This window comes from Somniosus microcephalus, unplaced genomic scaffold, assembly GCF_052327205.1.
Source record: "Somniosus microcephalus isolate GS21.2 unplaced genomic scaffold, FLI_Smic_1.0 unresolved_chr3, whole genome shotgun sequence".
Classification (NCBI taxonomy): Eukaryota; Metazoa; Chordata; class Chondrichthyes; order Squaliformes; family Somniosidae; genus Somniosus; species Somniosus microcephalus.
The window spans coordinates 34,064,274-34,078,724 of record NW_028225181.1 but is presented as its reverse complement, the minus strand read 5'-3'; positions in this window follow the sequence as shown (position 1 = coordinate 34,078,724).

Here is a 14,451-nt window from a genome sequence, read left to right as displayed (position 1 = left end):
GTTACAGTACAGTTTAATTGTACGTAGCATTCATAACAAAATAGACGAGTTAATGGCACAAATAACTACATATGGGTATGATCTTGTGGCCATTACAGTAACATGGCTGCAGGGTGACAATGCCTGGGAATTAAACTAACCAGGTTATTTCACGATCAGGAAGGGCAGGCAGGAAGGAAGGGGAGGTGGGGTGGCTATGTTAATAAAGGAAGGAATCACTGTAATACAGAGAAATGATATTGGGTCAAAAGATCTGGATAATTAAAACGTTTGGGTGGAGGTTAGGAATAATAAGGGGAAAAAAACACCAATGGGTTAGTCTATAGGCCGCCGAACAGTGGCAACTCTGTTGGACGGAGTATCAATCAGGAAATAGTTGAGGCATGTAATAAGTGAACATCTATAATTATGGGGGATTTTAACTATCATATTAATTGGACAAATCAAATTGGGCAGGGCTGCCTTGAGGATGAGTTCATTGACTGTATTAGGGATTGGTTTCTTGAGCAGTATGTAACTGAACCGACCAGGGGTCAAGCAACCTCAGATCTGGTCCTGTGTAACGAGACGGGATTAATTAAAAATGTACTAGTAAAGGATCCCCTTGGAATGAGTGACCATAACATGGTTGAGTTCCATATTCAATTAGAGGGTGAGAAGGTTGGATCTCAAACAAGCGTGCTAAGCTTGAATAAAGGAGACTATATAGGTATGAGAGCGGAATTGAGTAGAGTGGATTGGGAAAAATAGATTAAAGGGTAAGACGATACATGATCAGTGGTGTACATTTAAGGAGTTATTTTACAACTTCCAAAAGAATATATTCCACTGAGAAGAAAAGGGTGTAAAAGAAAAGACAGCCATCCATGGATAAGTAAAGAAATTAAGGATAGTATTCGACTAAAAACAAGGGCATATAAGGTAGCCAAATCTAGTGGGAGGATAGAGGATTGGGAAAACTTTAAAAGACAGCAAAAAATAACAAAAAGATTGATTAAGAAAGGGAAGATAGATTATGAAAGTAAATTAGCAAAAAATATAAAAACAGATAGTAAGAGTTTTTATAGTTATATAAAAAGAAAAAGGGTGGCTAAAGTAAATGTTGATCCCTTAGAGGATGAGACCGGGAAATTAATGGTGGGAAATATGGAGATGGCAAAAACACTGAATTAATATTTTACATCAGTCTTTACAGGAGAAGACACTAAGAATATCCCAACACTGGACAAACACGGGGCTAAAGGGGGCGGGAGGAGCTAAACACGATCAAAATCACTAAGGAAGTGGTACTCGGTAAAATAATGGGACTCAAGGCGGATAAATCACCTGGACCTGATGGCTTACATCCTAGGGTCTTGAGGGGAGTGGCAGGAGGGATTGTGGATGCATTGGTAATAATTTTCCAAAACTCCCTGGACTCGGCAAAGGTCCCGGCAGACTGGAAAACTGCAAATGCAACATCCTTATTTAAAAAGGGCAGTAGACAGAAGGTGGGAAACTATAGACTGGTTAGCCTAACATCTGTGGTAGGTAAAATTTTGGAGTCCATTATTAAGCAGACAGTAACAGGACATTTGGATAATCATAATTAAATAGGACAAAGTCAGCATGGTTTTATGAAGGGGAAGTCATGTTTGACAAATTTGCTGGAGTTCTTTGAGGAAGTAACGTGCAGGGTGGATAAAGGGGAACCGGTGGACGTAGTGTATTTAGACTTCCAAAAGGCATTTGACAAGGTGCCACACAAAAGATTATTGCTTAAGATAAAAAATCACGGGATTGGGGGTAATATTCTGGCATGGATAGAGGATTGGCTATCTAACAGAAGGCAGAGAGTTGGGATAAATGGTTCATTCTCAGACTGGCAATCAGTAACTAGTGGTGTTCCACAGGGGTCAGTGCTGGGTCCCCAACTCTTTACAATCTATATTAACGATTTGGAGGAGGGGACCGAGTGTAACATATCAAAGTTTACAGATTATACTAAGATGGGAGGGAAAGAAGTGAGTGAGGAGGACATAAAAAACCTGCAAGGGGACATAGACAGGCTAAGTAAGTGGGCAGAGATTTGGCAGATGGAATACAATAATGGAAAGTGTGAGGTTATGCATTTTGGCAGGAAAAATAGCAGAGCAAGTTATTATCTTAATGGCAAGAAACTGGAAAGTACTGAAGTACAAAGGGATCTGGGGGTCCTGGTGCACGAAACTCAAAAGGTTAGTTTGCAGGTGCAGCAAGTGATTTAGAAGGCCAATGGAATGTTGGCTTTCATTGCTAGGGGGATAGAATATAAAAATAGGGAGGTATTGCTTCAGTTGTACAAGGTATTGGTGCGACCGCACCTGGAATACTGCGTACAGTTTTGGTGTCCATACTTAAGAAAGGACATACTTGCTCTCGAGTCAGTACAAAGAAGGTTCACTCGGTTAATCCCGGGGATGAGGGGATGGACATATGAGGAGAGGTTGAGTAGATTGGGACTCTACTCATTGGAGTTCAGAAGAATGAGAGGCGATCTTATTGAAACATATAAGATTGTGAAGGGGTTGGATCGGGTGGGTGCGGGGAAGATGTTCCCGATGATGGGTGAAACTAGAACTAGGGGGCATAGTCTTAGAATAAGGGGCTGCTCTGTCAAAACTTAGATGAGGAGGAACTACTTCACTCAGACGGTGGTAGGTCCATGGAATATGCTGCCCCAAAAAGCTGTAGAAGCTACATCATTACATAAATTTAAAACAGAAATAGACAGTTTCCTAGAGGTAAAGGGAATTAAAGGTTACGGGGAGCGGGCAGGAAATTGGACATGAGTCTCGGTTCGAATCGGTCATGGTCCTGTGGGTAGCGGAGCGGGCCCAGGGGCCGTGTAGCCTGATCCTGCTCCTATTTCGTGTGTCTAATTCTGTTAGATTCAGGAGATGGTTCTGGGATAGTGGATTGGCGGTTAGGATCAGATCAGCCATGAACTTATTGAATGGCGGAGCAGGCTCGAGGGGCCGATTGGCCTACTCCTGCTACTATTTCTTTGCTATCTGATGAGTCCTACTGTTTAGCCAGAGCCCTGTTAAGATTTCGCCTTCAACTAATTATCCAATTCCCTTTCAAAAGTTACTATTGAACCTGTTTCCACTGCGTTCTCAGTCAGTGCATTCCAGATCACAACAACTCACTGTGCAAATAAAATTCTCCTCATCTCTCCACAGTTCTGTTGCCAATTGCCTTAATGAGGACCCTAGATAGAGTGTATAGGGAGCATCTATTTCCCTTAGCAAAGAAATCAATAACCAGGGGCATAGATATAATGTAATAGGTGGAAGGATTAGAGTGGAGATGAGGAGAACTGTTTTCACCCAGAGAGGGCGGTGGGGGTCTGGAACTGACTGCCTGAAAGGGTGGTGGAGTCAGAAACCCTCATCACATTTGAAACGTAATTGGATATGCAGTTGAAGTGCTGTAACCTACAGGGCTATGGATCAAGAGCTGGGAAGTGGGATTAGGCTGGATAGATCTTTTTCGACCGTCGTAGGCACGTTTGGACGTATGTTCTCCTTCTGTGTCATAAATTTTTATGATTCTATAAATCTATGATTATTAACCTTCGCTGCTGTAAAAAAAACAATCCCAGCTTCTCCAGTCTCTCCACGTAACTGAAGTCCCAGATCCCTGGCACCATTATGGTAAATCTCCTGAACACCTCCTCTAATCTTTGTCATGCTTGCCCAAGAAAGTGCTCAGAATTCGACACAATATCCCAGATGGGGCCCAGCCAATGATTTATAAAAGGTTAGCATTTCATCCTGGATTTTGTTACTCTGATCCTGTTTGTAAAGCCAAGGTCTCCATATGCTATATTAACAGCCATTCCAACTGGTTCTGCCACCTTCAAAGATTTGTGTAAGTACACCCCGGGCCTCTCTGGTCATACAGCTCTTTTAAAATTGTACAGTTTAGTTTATATCGCCCCTCTTCTTGCTTCCTAACTCCATGTATCTCCTCACCCTTCTCTTTATTAAATTGTATCTGCATGCGCCTGCCCATTTTACCAGTCTGTCTGTGTCCTCCTGAAGTCTGTTACTACCCGTCTCACTGTTTATTAACACTTACGAGTTTAAAATTATGTGCTGTATACCCAAGTCCATGGCATTGATATACATGAAAGGAGCAATGGTCCTAATACCGACCCCTGGGGAACTCCAGTGTAGACTGAGTCTGAAAAGCAACCGTTTACCACTACTCTCTGCTTTCTCTCTCTTAGCCAAATGGTAAACGAAACAGGGAGCAGATGAGAAGAACTTTGGTCATGCAGTGAATTTTTATGAGCTGCAGTGAACTCAAAGACTGGTGGAAGCAGATTCAGTAGGCTCAGGATGTAGCACTCTCGGCTCTGAGTCAGAAGCTTGTGGTTTCAAGTCCCACTCCAGTGACTTGAGTCGATATATCTAGGCTAACACGGCAGTGCAGGACTGAGGGATCGCTGCACTGTCAGAGGGGCATAAAGAGGGAGAACATCACTGTCAGAGGGGCAGTACTGAGGGAGTGCATCACTGTCAGAGGGGCAGTACTGAGGGAGTGCATCACTGTCAGAGGGGTATAAAGAGGGAGAACATCACTGTCAGAGGGGCAGTACTGAGGTAGCGCATCACCGTTAAAGGGGCAGTATTGAGGGAGCGCATTACTGTCAGAGGGGCAGTACTGAGAGAGCGCATCAGTGTCAGAGGGGCAGTAATGAGGGAGTGCATCAGGGTCAGAGGGGCAGTACTGAGGGTGTTCATCAGGGTCAGAGGGGCAGTACTGAGGGAGCGCATCACTGTCAGAGGGGCAGTACTGAGGGTGTTCATCAGGGTCAGAGGGGCAGTACTGAGGGAGTGCATCACTGTCAGAGGGGCAGTACTGAGGGTGTTCATCAGGGTCAGAGGGGCAGTACTGAGGGAGTTCATCACTGTCAGAGGGGCAGTACTGAGGGTGTTCATCAGGGTCAGAGGGGCAGTACTGAGGGAGTTCATCAGGGTCAGAGGGGCAGTACTGAGGGAGCGCATCACTGTCAGAGGGGCAGTACTGAGGGAGTGCATGACGGTCAGATGGGCAGTACTGAGGGAGCGCATCACTGTCAGAGGGGCAGTATTGAGGGAGCGCATCACTGTCAGAGGGGCAGTACTGAGGGAGTGCATCACTGTCAGAGGGGCAGTACTGAGGGAGCGCATCACTGTCAGAGGGGCAGTACTGAGGGAGTGCATCACTGTCAGAGGGGCAGTACTGAGGGTGTTCATCAGGGTCAGAGGGGCAGTACTGAGGGAGTGCATGACTGTCAGACGGGCAGTAATGAGGGATCACTGCTCGGTCAGAGCCAAATTTGCTGATGATACAAATAGGTGGGAAAGCAAGTTGTGAAGAGGACATAAGGGGTCTGGAAAGAGAAATAGACAGGCTGAGTGAGTGGGAAAACATTTGACAGATGGAGTATAATTTGGGAAAGTGTGAGGTTATCCACTTTGGTAGGAAAAATAAAACAGCTAATTATTATTTAAATGGAGGGAGATTACAAAATGTTGCAGCACAGATGGTCCTGGGGGCCCTTGTACATGAAACAGAAATATTAGTGTTGTGTTTGCGTATAATAAGACACAGACTGCAGGAGAACGGTACAACAGGTGTTTACTCAACGTGGCTCAGACGGGAACTGATCTGTACAGATTACTACTCAGTGCTATAGACAGGTGTGGTCACTGCTGGCACTGCAGTATACATGAGCTGTAAAAGATAGAACCCCCCTTAAAGGTATATACATTGCAATTCCTCCCCTTTTAGATTAACAGTACAATAGCACTCATTTAACAATTAAATATCAAACTAATTACAATTAACACGTTTAACATGCAACATTAGCTGAAAATAGTCTATTTATATATTCAGACATTGGGGAGACTTCCTGATCCTTTCTGGATAGCGCCTTTCCCGAGTGTCTTGCTCTTGGTGCGGAGGCGATTCTGGCCCCCTGTCGTCGGTTGGTTCATCAGCTTCCGATGCTACTGTTTCTGGGGTAGATGCGACCTGTACATCGGGTTCATCACCAGGTACGTATGGCCGAGGCATGGGGTTGTCTTGTTCCTGTGACTCTAGGATCTGGTCTGCATGGCGTCTCACGATTCTCTCCCCAACGTCCACTGTGTACATTAGTGGGCCCTGCCGTGTGCATATCGGTCCTGGCTGCCATTTTTATGTTTGGTAGTCGCGGGCCAAGACTGGTTGCCCTACATTGAAGCTCCTTGTTGGCTTCTCATGGATGTGCTGGAATTGCTAACTCTCAACATCTCTTCGCACGTTTGGTCTGAGCAAATCCAGGCGAGATCTTAACCTTCAGTTAAAGAACATCATGGCTGGGGCCTGGATGGTGACTACAAGTGTCGCATTCTGGTAGGCGAACAGGAAATTGTACACCTTTTCTGCAGCGGAATGTTGTAATTGTACATAGCATTTATTGCCTTCTTAAAGGTTTGTACGAACCTCTCAGCCAATCCATTTGTGGCTGGATGATACGGGGCGGATGTGTAATGCCTTACCCCTTTCTTTTTCAAGAACCTCCGGAACTCTTCGGACACAAACTGTGGTCCGTTGTCGGAGCAAATCTGATCTGGCAAGCCATTCCTGGTAAAATTGGTCCATAGGACTGCAATAGCTTTCTCCGTGGTGGTGGAGGACATTTTGATGACTTCAGGCCATTTCGAGTGCGCATCCACAGCTATTAAAAACATTGAGTCCATGAATGGACCAGCAAAATCAATGTGCACCCGTTGCCATGGAGATGAGGGCCACTCCCATGGGTGTAGCGGGGCCCGTGATGGTGCATTTTGGACTTTCTGGCATCCTGAGCAGCTCTTGGCCAGGTCCTCGATTTGTTTATCGATTCCCAGCCACCATACATAAGCCCTGGCTAGGCTTTTCACTTTTACCCCTCCCAGATGACACTCATGAAGCTCATTGAGCACTCTATCCCTTAACTTGGGTGGAATTACGACTCGGGATCCAAACATCAGGTCCCCCGGCACACTGACAGCTGTTCTCTCCTTGTCGAGAATGCTGGCAACAGTGAGTCGCCATGTGCTGGCCATCCCTTCACCGTCAAATCATATACCCGAGACAGTGTCAGGTCATTTCGGCTTCCCTTTTCGATACAAGCGTTAGTTACCGGTAGGTATTCAACTATAGTCGAATGGAATATTTCGACAGGATCCACTGCTGGTGCTTCCTCCACAGTAGGCAGTGGCAGGCGTGATAGCCCATCAGCATTTCCATGCTGTTTCGTGCACTTATATACAATCTCATAGTGGTGCGCCCCTAGAAAAATTCACCATCTTTGTAGTCGTTGTGCAGTCATCACTGGAACGCCCTTCTTCGGATTAAAAATGGAGACAAGAGGCTGGTGATCAGTCAGCAAGGTGAATTTCTGCCCGTGCAGATATTGATTGATCTTTTTCACTCCCCACACTAGGCTGAGGGCCTCCCTGTCAATCTGGGCATAGTTACGCTCGGCTGAGTTTAGTGATCGTGATGCAAAGGTTATTGGCCTCTCTGAGCCGTCTGAGAATTTGTGTGACAGCACCGCTCCAATGCCGTAGGGTGACGCATCACATGCCAACCGAATTGGTAATGCTGGGTTGTAATGGGCCAGTACCTCTTTCGATGTGATTAGTGTTTTGCTCTTCTGGAAAGCTCATCTACATTCATCACTCCACTTCCATGGCACCCCAGTTTGCGGTAGGTTATTCAGTGGGTGTAGTATTGTAGACAAATTTGGCAAGAACTTATGGTAGTAGTTTACCAGCCCGAGGAACGACCTCAGTTGTGACACATTTTCCGGTGCTGGAGCCTTGACTACTGCCTCAATCTTCTCTGGGGACTTATGTAAGCCCTCTTTATCGATAACGTGGCCACAATACGAGATCTGTTTTCTAAAAAACTCGCATTTGGGGCGGTTAGCTCGGAGCCCATATTCCTGCCATCAAGTGAGCACCTGCTCCAGGTTGGCAAGGTGAGCAATGTCATTTTCGCCCGTGACCAGGATGCCATCCAAATAACACTGGGTCCCTGGGATTCCTTGCAGGACTTGTTCCATTGCCCTCTGCCAAATAGCCGGAGCTGATGTTACCCCGAATACCAGCCGGTTGTACTGGTAGAAACCTTTATGGGTGTTGATTGTGAGGTAATTTTTTTGATGCTTCTTCTACCTCCATTTGCAGATACGCCTGGGCCAGATCAATCTTAGTGAAGCATTTCCCTCCAGATAGCGAGGCGAAAATATCTTCAATCCGCAGAAGTGGATATTGTACGGTGTGAAGGACGTGGTTCACTGTTACCTTAAAGTCAACACAGAAGCGAACCTTCCTTGGTTCCCCAGGCGTGCTGCTCAACGACTTTTTCATCACAGGGACGATGGGTGTAGCCTACTCGCTCCAGCCTACCTTGGACAGTAAACCTGAACGTTCCAGACTGTCCAGGTCTGCTTCGACGGCTGGGCGGATCACATAAGGTTGCGGTCTGGCCTTAAAAAATTTTGGCCTTGCGTTTTCTTCAATTTTAATCGACGCTGTCATGCCTTTTAGTGTTCCAGCTCCTTGCTGGAACACTTCTTTCACGTCAGTTAGGATCTTTGAGTGTCGCCAAGGTGTGACGTCCTCATCCTTTTTGTCAGCCACATTCAGTGCCTGTATGGAATGCCAATCCAGTTGTATTTTCCGGATCCATTCACGTCCCAGTAATGGTGGTCCTCCATCTTGCAATACATACAGGTCTAGTTTTGGTGTTTCCTTACCGTTATATATAACGGTGACCCTTATTTTTCCTTTAGGGTAGACTTCTTGCCCCGTGTACGTCTTCAAAATTATTTTGGTGTCTCTCAAGTGTATGTGTGAGAATAGCCGCTCGTAGTCCCGTCGGTTTATGACTGTTAGGGCTGATCCTGTGTCCAATTCCATCTTTACCTGGACTCCTGCTATCTTGAGAGTGACCCAAATGGTTCGGTGATCCTCCGTTGTGATCACATTATGTAGTTTCAGACAACTCAGTTCCCTGCTTTCAGAGTCGTTATCACTCTTTTGTTCATCTGAACTATGCTCCGTCATCTTATGTACGTTCTTGTACTTTTCTTTGTTAGGTTTCTTATTGCTGGTTTTCTTTCCCGACCTGCAGACTCGTGCTATGTATCCTACTTTTCCACACTGTCTGCAAACTTTGTCTTTGAACCAGCAATCATTCTGGTCGTGTGTTGTTCTACCGCAGCGATAGCACTTCTCTGTTCCATATGACATTTCGTTTGTGCCATATTCTTGCGGTCTCTGTTGTATCTCTGCAGCGCCCCATGCTGCTGCTTCATATGATACCGCAATGCTGAAAGCCTTTTCCAGCGTAAGGTCATTTTCAGCTGAAAGCTGTTTCTGGGTTCCTTCACTTTGAAGCCCACACAAAACTAGTCCCTTAAGGTATCTGCCAGTCCGACTCCAAACTGGCAGTGTTTCGATAGTTTGGGCAGTTCTATTAAATAATCAGCATTGCTTTCATCCTTATGCTGGTTCCATTTGTGAAACTTGCATCTTTCTGCTATCAGCAGCGGTGTGGGGTTTAAATGTTCCCGTAGTATCGTTACTATGCCTTCAAAACTCTTTTCCATTGGCTTCCTTGGGGTTACTGGATTTCGAAATAAACCATACGTCTTTGCACCCATAAAATTTAACAATAACGATGCTTTCTTGTCATCTGACACCTCATTTGCCTTGCAGTATACCTCTATTCATTCGACATATGTAGTCCAATCTTCGACTTCATTGTCAAATGCGGTGATACTGCCACTCTTCGGCATTTTGGGTGTGGTTTAAAATGGCGTCTCCCAATGGCTTAAAATGGCATCTCCCGCGCTTTCCTTCCTCCGCCGCTGCTGCCAACGCCGCTCCCGGTGGTTCTCGTGGCAATGGCGGTGCCCTGTAGGTTTCGCGCTCTTCTCCTGCACTGCTGCCAATGCCACTCTCGGCAGTCCTCGTGGCAATGGCGGCGCCTCGCGGGTTTCTGTGCGTCTCTCTCTCCCTCTCTTCGACGCTGCTCGGCCCCTGAACACCAGCTGCGCCCTGTGCACTCTGCCCTCTCTCTCTCTCTCCCGTCGACGCTGCACGGCCCTTTGCAGTGCCGCTTGGTCGTGCTCCAGTCTGCCGCTGTCCGGGAATGGTCTGCGCACGACCTGTTGCCAGCCCGTTTCGCTGGACCACCTCGACTGGAAAGCGAAGCCTGGCTCTCGACAGCCTCCCCTGCAATTCTCGAGTCTCTGCTGGATGACTTGTCGGTTGCACGTGGTCGAAGCCCGAGTCTCTGGACTTGACCTCCAATCCACTGATCTCCAGGAACGAATCCCCGGGAGGTGATGCAGAGTTGCAGATAGGTTCGAACTTGCCTCATCGCCAATGTTGTGTCTGTGTATAATAAGACACAGACTGCAGGAGAACGGTACAACAGGTGTTTACTCAACGTGGCTCACACGGGAACTGATCTGTACAGATTACTACTCAGTGCTATATACAGGTGTGGTCACTGCCGGTACTGCAGTGTACATGAGCTGTAAAAGATATTTCCCCCCTTAAAGGTATATACATTACAATTAGCATACAGGTACGGAAAGTAATCAGAAATGCAAATGGAATGTTTGCCTTTACTGCAAGGGGGTTGGTGTATAAAAGCAGGAAGTCCTGCTACAACTTTACAGGGTGTTGGTGAGACCACACCTGGAGTACTGTGTACAGTTGATGTTTAGAAGAATGAGAGGTGATCTTATTGAAACATATAAGTCAGTGAGTGTGCTCGACAGGGTAGATGCAGAGAATATGCTTCCCCTCTTGGAGGCATATATAACTAGGGGGCAAAGTTTCAGATTAATGGGTCGCCCATTTAAAACTGAGATGAGGAGAAATTTCTTCTTTGAGTGTCGTAAATCTGTGGAATTTTCTGCCCCAGAGAGCTGTGGAGGCTGAGTCATTGAATATATTTAATGTGGAGATAGACAGATATTTGAACAATAAGGGAGTGAAACGTTATGGGGAGCAGGCTATGGAACTGAGCCCAGGAACAGAACAGCCATGATCTAATTTAATGGCAGAGCAGGCTCGAGGGGCCAAATGGTCTACTCCTGCTCCTATTTCTTATATACTTATGATATGCTGGAGAGTGGTCTCAGGGTGAAGGCGAGCCTTATTCTCCACAAATATTGTGCAGTGTTCAGTTCCACAAATGTCGTCATGGACAGATACATATGCGATACATAGGTTGGGGAGGACGATGTCAAGCAGTCTATTCTCCCATATAACAACAGAGAATGCTGGAAAAACTCAGCAAGTCAGGCAACTTCCGTGGAGAGAAATTTGAGTTGACGTTTTGGGTTGAAACCCTTCTTCAAAACTGGAAAGAAAATAAAAAGATCGAAGGCAAAGATGCGATCGAACAAAAGAAGAAAAGGAGACAATAAAAGATATTAGAAGCCAGATTAGATGGTAATGGGCCCGTGGAGACAAAAGGCAGCTGAGATTAGGAGTGAAGTGTACTGGCAGGTGTACTGGCAGGATAAGGTATTCTCCCATGCTGGTTCTCCCACTACCTGCTGCAATCCCAGTGTGTCAGCTGTGTTCTTCAGCGCTCGGTTAATGCTGATACTTCCAAGCCACTCTTGGTGATGGACATTGAAGTTTCCCCCCTCCCGACCTAGAGTATAATTTGTACCCTTTCTGCTCTGGGTGCTCCCATCAACTGGTGTGCAGCATGAAGATGTGCCGATTCATCAGCTGAGGGAGGGTGGTAGCTGGTAAACAACAAGAAGTTACCTTGCTCATGTCGTTAGGCAATGTTGAGGACTCGCAGGGTCTCGCCCACGTGACTGTATAACACTCTGCCCCCACCTCTGGTGGGCCTGTGCTGCCAGTGGAACAGGACACAGCCTGGGATGGTGATGGGGAATTTGGGATATTGACTGCTAGTTATGCTTCTGTGAGTATGACTATGCGAGAAATCAACGTTTCTTTAAAATGTATTCACATTGGTTAATATATTTAACATTTCCCTTTGATTCCTTCGTATCAACCCTTTCCTCCTTTTAATTATTCTTCCCCTCGGTCAAACACCATGACCTGGCTCTCTGGGTAAGTTCAATCTTTACAAACATGTTGTTCTTGTTCTAGTTTCAGGCAATAGAGAAATGAACTGCTGTCAGAGTGGGAGTGGAGTGGAGAATTAATGTGACAAGCTTACCATCCCACTCTGACCTCTCTGTCCTTTGTCTCTTACAACAGCACCTCATCTTTCTATTAGGCACTTTACAGCCTTCTGGACTTAGCACTGATTTCAAGAATTTCAGATCATATCCTCCGCCCCTCTTTTTTCAGATGGCAGCTGTTGATGGTTTTGCCTTCCCCATTTGCAACATTTACCCGTACTTACTCCCACCCTATCACAGACCGTCCCTTTTGTTCTTGCCTCCCCTGCCTCCTTCCCCTGCCTCTGAACCTGTTTAGAACCTGTTACGCCTCTAACTTTTTCCAGTTCTGATGAAGGGTCATCGACCTGAAACGTTAACTCTGTTTCTCTTTCCACAATGCTGCCTGACATGAGGGTTTACAGCATTTTCTGTTGTTATTTCAGATTTCCAGCATCCGCAGTATTTTGCTATTTTAAGGTCTAAAATAAAGGCTTACATTTATATCACGCCTTTCACGACCACCCAACGCCTCAAAGCGCTTTACAACCAATGAATACTTTTGGAGGGTAGTCACTGTTGTAATGGTCCAGAAATTCGGGTCGGGGGCTTCCCACGGGTGCAAGCCCCCAACCTACACTTACCTTGCGTGCCGGCAGTTGAACTCTGGGCCACCGTGGAATTCTTCTCTGAGGCCTGCCCCAGAGGCCGGCGCACTGTGTTTGTGTGTCCCAGGGGTGTAGTTAGTGCGATGCGTCCCCTGGGATCACGTGAGCCATGGGCAGCCAATAGGAGCAAGGAATGCTCCATTCATAAGTCTTGACAGCAAGACCTGTCAAAACGTATGAATGCTGAGGGCCCAAAACATTCCTTAACATTCAAATATTTTTTTTTTTAATTCACACTTTTTAAATGAACTATAAATTACATTAAATTACTATATTAAACAATGCCTAGTGCATGCAAGAAACCGGCACTTCCATCCGGTCCACGTGTGAGTACTCCGTCCGTACTCACACGTTGCAACCCGATTTTCTGGGCCAATGTGAGAAACACGACAGCAATTTGTGCACAGCAAGTTTCCACAAACAGCACTGTGATAACAATCAGATAATTTGTTTTTGTTATGTTGAATGAGGGATAAACATTCATCAAACTAGTGGAATTGGAACCTTTACATCCACCTGAGAGAGCAGACTGGGCATCGGTTTCACCTCTCATCGGAAATACAGCACCTCCAACAGTGCAATACACCCTCAATACTACACTGGAGTGTCAGCCTGGAATTATGGGCTCAGGTCTCTGGTGAGGGACTTGAGACCCACAACCTTCTGACTGACAGGCTAGCGTGCTACTAATTGAGCCACAGCTGACACTGTCAGATAGGTTTAGAGTGCATGTGTGTAAAGGCGCTAAGTGTGGTAAAAAGCTTGGTGAGCTGCAGGCGCAAATAGCCACGTAGGAAAGTGATGTCATTGCGATAATAGAGACCTGGCTCTAAAGAGGGCAGGAGTGGGTACTAAATATTCCTGGATATAAGATGTTTCAGAAAGATAGGGAAAGAAATGAGGTGGGGTAATGATATTGATTAAGGAGAATATTACAATGCTGGAGAGAGAGGATGCCCCTGGAGGGATCAAGGACAGAATATATTTGGTTAGATTTAAGAAACAATAGAGTTACTATTACAGTACTAGATTTATTCTATAGGCCACCAACTAGTGGGAAGGATAAAAAGGAGCAAATTTACAGGGAAATTACAGAGAGGTGGATGAAATATAGAGTAGTAACAATGGGGGATTTCAGTTATCCTAATATAGACTGGGATAGTAATAGTATGAAGGACAGAGAGGGGGACACATTTCTGAAGTGAGTTCAAGAGAACTTTCTTGATTGGTGCATTTGTGTCCCAAAAAGGAAGGAGGCATTACTGGATCTCGTTCTGGGGAATTTGGTACGTGAAGTGGAACAAGTGTCAGTAAGGGAACATTGAGGGATTGGTGATCATTGTATCATAATGATTAGATTAGCTATGGAAAAGGACAGGGAGCAATCTAGAATAAAAATACTTAATTGAGGGACAATTTCAGCGGGTTGTGAACGGAGCTGGCTTGGGTAAATTGGAATCAAAGATTGGCTGGCAATACTGTCATCCAGCAATGGGCTGCCTTTAAGGAAGTGTTGATTCAGGTACAATTGAGGTAAATTTCAAAGAGGCGATTAGGTAGGACAAC